General features: G+C 42.2%; 1 pseudogene; it reads right to left on the minus strand.

Moving 5' to 3' along the window:
- Positions 1 to 2,958: 2,958 nt before the first annotated feature.
- Positions 2,959 to 5,389, minus strand: LOC143648808 (period circadian protein homolog 3 pseudogene; annotated as a pseudogene).
- Between the last annotated feature and the right edge of the window lie 2,899 nt (positions 5,390 to 8,288).

Genomic DNA, 8,288 nt, shown 5'->3' on the forward strand with positions numbered 1-8,288 from the left:
TCATGGCCACTTAAGAGTCCAGGATTTAAGGAGATAAAAAAGAAGCTCAACGGTCCCCCTCTTAAGGGAGTGAAAAACATCTTCACAGTCACTTAACTGCTGTTCCCGGCTGCATTCTGCTCACAGGAGTCCACAGAAAAACAACTGAATCTTTGTTCGCACAAGCAACTTAGCCCTGGATGTTTATTTCCCGGGGGATCATCTGGCTGTGAATCCAAACCTGGGTAAGCTCCTCCCTCTGTGCAAGAGAAAACAGGCTGTTGCTGCCTCATGCTTTCTAGTTTTTCTAGGTCTTCTTTCAGTACAACCCTCTCAGTCACCTGATATGTCATCAGAATGCACTCAGGCATCTGCTCTATCGTTCTCCAGATGAGCTCCTCAGCTAAATTGGGATTTTTTTTTTCTTGTACATCCTGAGACTTCTGTCCATTCTGGGAGATTTCAGAACAATAATCACTGATAGTGAAGTACATACTGCTGTCACTGTTCCAGAGATCTTTATTTTTCACGTGACTTCAGTCTTTTGTCCACTATTCTTTTCTTTAAACCTGCAGAACTCCCTTTGGCACATCTCATAGGGCCAGGCTAGTAGTGATGAACTCCCTCAGCTTTTGTTTATCTAGGAATGCCTTAATCTCACCCTCATTTTTTGAAAGACAGTTTAGCTAGATGTATGTTAAGAATTACAATTGTTTAGCTAGATGTAAAATTGTTGGTGGGCAGTTGTTTGCTTTCAGCACTTTTAAATATGTCTTCCCACTGCCATCTTGCCTCCAAGGTTTCTGAAGAGAAATTGGCACTTCATCTTACTGAGACTCTCTTGTACAACATGTTGCTTCTTTCCTGCAGCTTTCAGAATTCTCTCTCATTGGCATTCAACGGTTTATTATAATATGGTGTAATATGGGTCTATTTGGGTTATCTTGTGGGAACTTCATGTCTTTTGTTAAATTTGGGAAATTTTCATGCATTATTTTTATGAACATTCTCTCTGCTCCTTTCTCTCCATCTTCTCTTTCTGAAACTCCAAGAATGCACATATTGGCACACTTGATAGTGTCCATAGTTTCCTCAGGCTCTATTTACTTTTCTTCATTATTTCCTCTTTCTGCTCCTCAGACCGAATGATTTCAAGAGTTTCATCTTGGAGTTCACCGATTCTTTCTTCTGCCAACTCCAATTTGCAATTGAAATCCATCTAGAGAATTTTTAATTTCTGCTGCTGTGGTTTTAGCTCTGTTTAGTTCTTTTTCATAATGCCCATCTCTATATTGATATTCTCTTTGTATTCACCTATGCTTTTCCTGATTTCCTTTAGTTCTTTGCCCACAATTTCCTTTAGCCATCTGAGAATATTTAAGACCATTTTTAGAAAGTCATTGTCTGGAATGTCCCAGGTTGGTCCTCCTCATTGATGGGTTCTAAAGTGTTAATCTTCTTTTTTCTAGGCTGTAGCATAGTGTTTCTTTGTATGTTTTGTAACCTTTTGTTGAAACCTGGACACTTTGGTATTTTAGTATATTATCACTGGAATTGAGACCCTGAGGTGTCTGGCTGCAAGCATCACAAGAACTTTTTGGAAAGATGGAAATGTTCTACATTGTGACTGAGTGGTAGTTACAGCAATATATACATTTGTAAAAATTCCTGCTTTGTACAACTAAATCTGGTGAATTTTATTTAGATAAATCATACCCCAATAAAGCTTACAAAAAGAAAAAAGAAATAGAATGTTTCCACATTGGTGCCAAAATTGGATTACCATTTTATAGTAATCCCCTGGCAGCAGGGTGTGAAGAGGTCGTCCCATTGATCCACTCCTTCATGCTGCAGAACTGGTTTCCCGTGGAAAGTCCTTCTGAAGTGAAGAGTGACCTTCCCTCCCGCCACCACCTGTAACATATTGATACTCAGCTTCTGGGCAAATATCCCTTCTCATCTCATCTGGAGATCCAGAAGATCTGGGCATTTCCTCCAAGTAAATTTAACTGTAGTGGTGAGCTGCTCCTTGAGTTAATAAAAGGGTGCTCTCACTTTATGTCTCCCATTTTTTCTCAACTCAGTGTTGATTCATGAGAGGATAGTGGCTCCAGGTTTTGAGTCACTGATGATATTGATGATATTGATGACAATTCAGAAGAGCCTGCTGCTCACAAGAATGAACATATAGAGAATGATGATGATAATAGAGGATAGGTAGGGGTTTTGTGCAGGGAAATGGTCATAAAAATATTCATGTAAGAATACTTTACATGAATACCTTACAGTCAAGCTGGGAGAGACTTTAAGCTGCTGGGGAGAGTGGTGCAAGCAGATATTCCAGGGCAGCTACTGAGGTATCTTCTCTCTCCAGTGTTGGTATGGCTGGGAGGGGGAAAGCTGGCACTGGGCAAGGTGCCTGACTGGGGACCATTGCTGCAGAAGGGAGTCTGAGGCCAGAAGCATGCAGAGAGGAGGTGCTGGAGGTGCACCAGACTTGCATTTTCTGAAACCACTCCTCTAGCATGAGAAAAGATGTTATCACAAGAGTTACTGCTGTCTGATGGTACCAGTAGTTTCTTACATTTGTGCTTCCCTTTCTTGCATCCAGCTGATCTGGTCTGCTTAGAAGGAGAATCTCCTTGAACCTGGGAATATTTAACTTTGCTTCTGCTTTCTTGCTGTAGATAAGAGCTGTAGGGTGATGACAAGATCTTTTTTCAGAATTTATCAACATAATTTCTTTCTTCTTTCTGTTTGTGGGCTGACAGAACAGCTTTCATGAGCCCTACTTGTCTAAATTCTTCAGAGGTCAGAGATGCTGCCTGGGCAGTGGGGGTACATGGCTCATAGGCTGAGGTGGCATCCTCGACTGCAGTCAGTTCTGACTCCAGTGGGGGTGGGGGCATGCAGGATGGTGCTGCTGCATCTGCACTGGCTCAAACCCTACACTCAGCTCAGGACCTTGGTGGGGAAGGTCTAGAAGGCCCTCTCCACTGTGTCTGTGGACAGCCTATTGGCTGTCATTCTTGGTTTAGTGATGACAAGGGTCTGAGAAAGAACTGGCAATGCCTTGACACCTGTCTCACAGTTTTGCTTGTCATCTACTGAGAATGAAGATGTTGTATTTGTACAGGATATATACTTTCTCTTCAAAGCTAGAATATTATTGCAGTTCTTCAGATATCTGATAATACTATCAATATAGTTTATTTGCTGATAGAATGGGCTATCCTGATCTTTTCTCAAATCCTCACAAGACTCAGTGCACATGCTATTATTTTCCCGTGTCTGGAAAGAAGAAACATCACTTGCTTGTTTGGTGATTTGGTCAGTGAATTGATGTAAAGCTGCTGACCCACATTCTTTATGTTGTTGGCACTGGCATAGGTTTACTGCAAGGTCATTGGCTTCTTCTGTGGCTTCTCTATGCAGTGTCCACTGGACTCTCTCAAAGATGCCACATTAATGTTAGGGTCTGGGGAGTCACTGCTTCTGAGGCTTCCGTAGCCACTCATTTGAAATGGCTGCAAGAGAAGCTTGTGAATTGGTTAATGTAATTTTGTTATGTCTTTGTCATTATTGTTCATCTTTTTTATTCTTGTAGCAAAACAGCCTCATTTAGTGGACTCGTTTAAACTTTATGCTGGCCAATAATGAAGGAAACCTTCTGACTCCATGGGTTCACAAAGTTGGACCAACTGGAATCCAGTATGATGTAATCTCCACTTTAAGTAAAAAATCTAATGGGTGAATGTTCAAAGGGAGGCTGGCCTGCATGCTTCGAAACATCGAAACTTTTTGATGTGTGACAACCATCAGCACACAATCTCCTGGGTGGAAATACAAAAGGATGGACTTCCGACCAGGTCCTGAGGGAGGTAACCCAGCAGGGGCACTGCCCTTTCATTTACTTCAAGAAAAATACACCCTGTGGTATGCATTGTGGTAAATAGTCTTTGATCCTCTGGTGTTCAAGAAGCTTCATAACAAGAGTGAATATTCTCAAACAGTAAAGACAGCAAGGCTCAGGCTCTGGCTGGACAGAGCCATGTATGTGGATCAAATAGGGGATAATCCGGAATGGGTAGTAATATTTCTCTTGCTCTCTGTCTCCACCTCCACACGGATCTTGCAGAAAAAGGATTTCACTGGAGCACAGTTATACTGTGATGCTTTTTGGGTCCAGTTGTTTCCAGAAAGGAAGCTGAGCGTAAGCAGTGTGTGTGTAGAACACCCTCACATCTTGAGGGGTAAGCAGTTTGATAAAATGAGAGGACACCAATAAATCTTCTTTGCAACTCAGGATTGAAGTAGCCTGTTCAGAAATGTGCACTACCCCTCCAGACAGAAATGAAAACACTGCCACAAAGGTATCCTGTCCTGTAAAATCCAATCGTTACAACTTGAAGTAGTAGGTATTGGAATGTGTTTTTGGAAGTGTGTTCTGAAGCAATAGTGGCCAGCATCTCAACATGGTACATGGTCACATCTGCTTGAGGTGCTCCATGTTGACTGAGAATCTGGAAAAAGCTCTTTGCTTGTTTGCATACTATTTATACAGTGAAGGACATAAGTGAGGCATCCAGGGTGCTTGGTTTACTATGTTGCTCCAATGGGAAGTATTGTTTCATTTCCTGGACTATAGCCACAAGTTCTCCAGAAATGGTTCACTGTCCCTGCCACCCACATGGCCAGCTGGCAGCTGGTGTTTCTGGCTCTACGTCCTGTCTGGTTCACCGGCCAATGTTCCTGGTCCTCCCATGGCTTCTTCCCCACAGACCTGTGGGCTCTCCCACCAGGCACTTTTGGAGTCTTCCCCGTGGTCCATCCTTGGCTCACACACCCACAGTTTTGTCACCTTCTCTCCTCTTTTATTTTGGAATCTGGGGCAGCAACTTACTTCTCATTCGGGTCCCGGCACTGCACTGAAAAGGAGGCACGGTCATCACAAATGAGTGACGGGTTCATCAGAGGGACCATCCTCTCCATTATTTCCAGGGACCCTCAGATTCTCCCCTTGCAGGGAGGGAGTCCAGCCAGCCACTACCCTCACGCAGGCCCCATGCCCAGCTACTTCCACCTCGTGAGGCTGCCTGAGGTACCCCCTGGAGCATTTTATTTTGTTTGTTTGTTTGTTTTTGTATGCTGTACAAAACATACAAACATTTCATTATTTTTCCCATGTGAGTATCCCATTATTGCAGAACCATTTGTTGAATTTTTGTTTGTTCTTTGTTTTGCTTGTTTGTTTGTTTTGGAAGTAAACAAACGGGAAATCAAACCCGGGTCTCCTTCATGGCAGGCGAGAATTCTACACTGAACTACCCTTACACCCACCTCCCCCCACTCCCACCTTGAGCATTTTTAAGTTCATTTTTAAAACAAAATTTTTTAAACATAACAACATATAAACACGAATATCCTTACCATATGATCATTCCATTCTTGGTATATAATCAGTAAGTCACAATATCATGACATAGTTGTATATTCATCACCATGATCACCTTTCAGAACATTAAGTTCATTTTTTACAAAGCTTTGTTTGGTATGTCCACATTCTGGTGTTTTTCATTGGTTTTTGTTTGGTTTGGTTTGGTTTTCTGGCTACTTATTTATTGTCTTCCTTGGGAAGGACCATCTTTTCTTGTGTTTTTGTTTTTCTTGTATTCTTTTATTGTACATTATACACCTAAATATTTTAAATTTGTAACTCTGGGATTTATTACCTGTGATGTCTGTGTCTTGATTTTGTAACAAACTAGGGATAAAACAGATTTTCATGAGCTTCAGGCCTCCTATAAGAAAGGAATACCCAAGGTCAATGCATGTGCAGGGTTTTCCTTGTATTTCCGGGACTCTGTCTTGTTCTGGTCTTTTGCATGTTAATTGTTTTGGAGTTCCTCTGTTTACAGGAGCTTGAAGGTCCCCTCTGTTTCCCAAGAAGCAGACTTCCCTCTCCTAGGTGTTTGAAGCCAGCAGGGCTTTGCCCTAGACTGTCTGCCTCTGTTGATATTTACATTCCAATGGTTGTCTCAAGATGCTTTTGCCTGGAGGAAAAATTCTGGGAGGAGAGCTCACATTGGAGAGGACATTCCTAAATCAGTTTTTCTAAGCCAAAACAGGACCAGGGACTCACAAAGTGAATGCAGACCTTCTCAGAAGTGTGTAGAGAAGGATACCAGGAAGGGTGCCAAAAGTTTCTCTAACAGCTCCCCAAAAGCTGAACTTTCCTGGGTTGTCCAGAAATGTATCTCTTAAGCTAAATGTCCTCCACAGCATCCTTAAGTCTCCATTGCCACTTCCCCCTATATGGGGCACTTTGAAACAATAGCTACTGCCATCTTTGTCCCAGGCAGGTTGAAACAATGGCTTCCCTAAGAGTAGGACTTGCAGTGATTCAAATTCGCTAGTCAAGAGCCATGATCATTACTCTGCTGTCCCACCCCTGGTCTTTGATTAGTAAGTGTCTTGGAGTAGATCTATTCAGATCTGTGCTTACTGATGTGCAATTTTACGTCTTTCTTAAGAATTGGGAAATTTTCAGTGATTATTTCCTCCATTATTATTTCTTCCTCTTTTCCTTTTTTTTCATCCTCTGAGACACCCATAATAGAAAAATTTGTGCATTTCATTTTGTCATTCAATTTCCTGAGACCCTGTTGAAATTTTTCATTCTTTTCCCTGTCTGTTCTTTTGTGTGTAAGATTTCAGATGTTCTGTCCTCTAGTTCACTAATCCTTTCTTCTGCTTCTTCAACTCTGCTGTTTCATGTCTTCATCCTGTTTTTCATCTCTTCTATTGTGCCTTTCATTCCCATAAGTTCTTCCATTTGTTTTTCCAAACTTCCAAGTTCTTCTGTATGGACACCCTGTGTCTTCTTTATATCCTTCATCTCTTTTGCTGTATCTTCCATCAGCATGTTGATTTGATTTAGAAGATTTGTTTGAACATCTTTAATTAGTTGTTTCAACCCTGGTATCTTGTTTGAAGTGTTAGTTTGTTGCTTTGACTGGGCCATATGTTTCATGCTTCCTATGTCTCACAATTTTTTGCTGGTGCTTCTGCATCTGATTTCCTTGATTAGTTTATTCTGGAGGTCATTTTCTCTCCTTTTACCTAGGGTTTTCTTGTTGGTTGACTCTGCTCTCTATCTGTTCTTTGACATTCAGTTCAACTTATTCTAGACATCTAGCTTAGCTTCTGTTTAACTGATGAGAATTTTTCAGCTCTTGTTTTTCTGGCTCTTGCCCTGCCTATATGGAACCTTTTTTTGAGGAAGGTCTCCACAAGATGTGATTGACCCCAGTGAGATTTCCAAGGCAAGACAGACCTAGGTCTTGGGAAGAAGGTGTAATCAGTATCAAATTTCCCTGAGGATGAGACTCAGCAGGTCGTCTCTTTCCTGTGAAGCCTCTTGACTCAGTGCTTTCCCTATCCTGCCCAGCATGGCTCTTGTCAGCCCACAGGTCCAACCAGCATAAAGTGGTACAGTGCCTTCAATTTTCAGTAGACCCTGTCCCTGCCAGAGGAATGGTTGAGACAGAGGCTGAGGTAGAAAACAGACTTAAGTTGTTTCTATTTTCCAGTCTCTGGGGTCTGAATTCTCTGACTGAGAGCTGCCACTTATGCTAGAACTTTCCCCAACCTTTTCCTTGGGGAAGATATGCATTTTAGGGAATTATCTCCTCCACTGACTAGTTACTTTCTCTCTCAGACATACCTTAACTCCACCCTTGCCTGGGTCAGTGCTGGCAATTGAAAATTCCAGGGGCTCTCTTTAATGACTGCTACAACCATTTTAAAAAGTCCTTTTCAGAGATGGTCCCCAGGCCCTGGGCTTGACATTCAAGAGGCAGAGTTGGCACCTGACTCTATGTATCTCTTTTCTTGGGGGTACAGCCTTTTCCAGAATTCTGAGCTCAGCCCACTCCAAAAGCTTCTTTTTTTTTTTTTGACAGCCCTGCCTCTTTTCTGCTAGGAGAGACTGCAGAGTTCCTTTCTTGTTTGTTCTGGGTTCATCTGTGCTCAGGACTTGTATTCACCAGTCTGAATTAGTTAATTAAGTCCTCAGTTGGAACTTGCTTGAGCTGTCCTTGCCTTGGCCCTTGTAGAGGCTGCTTCTTTTCCCCACAGTGAAGTGTTTACAGAACAGCTTGCTGTGGCAGTAGGTGAGGCACCTCAACCTCCATGGTTTGGAAGACTTACTTACAGTTCTGCATTGTGATCTTGGCTCTTCCACCCATTCCAGATAGATGTGCAATGTGTGTCTGGTCACAGAATTTACCCAAACAGTTCCTGGCTAT

Source organism: Tamandua tetradactyla, chromosome 10 (genome assembly GCF_023851605.1).
Source record: "Tamandua tetradactyla isolate mTamTet1 chromosome 10, mTamTet1.pri, whole genome shotgun sequence".
NCBI lineage: Eukaryota > Metazoa > Chordata > Mammalia > Pilosa > Myrmecophagidae > Tamandua > Tamandua tetradactyla.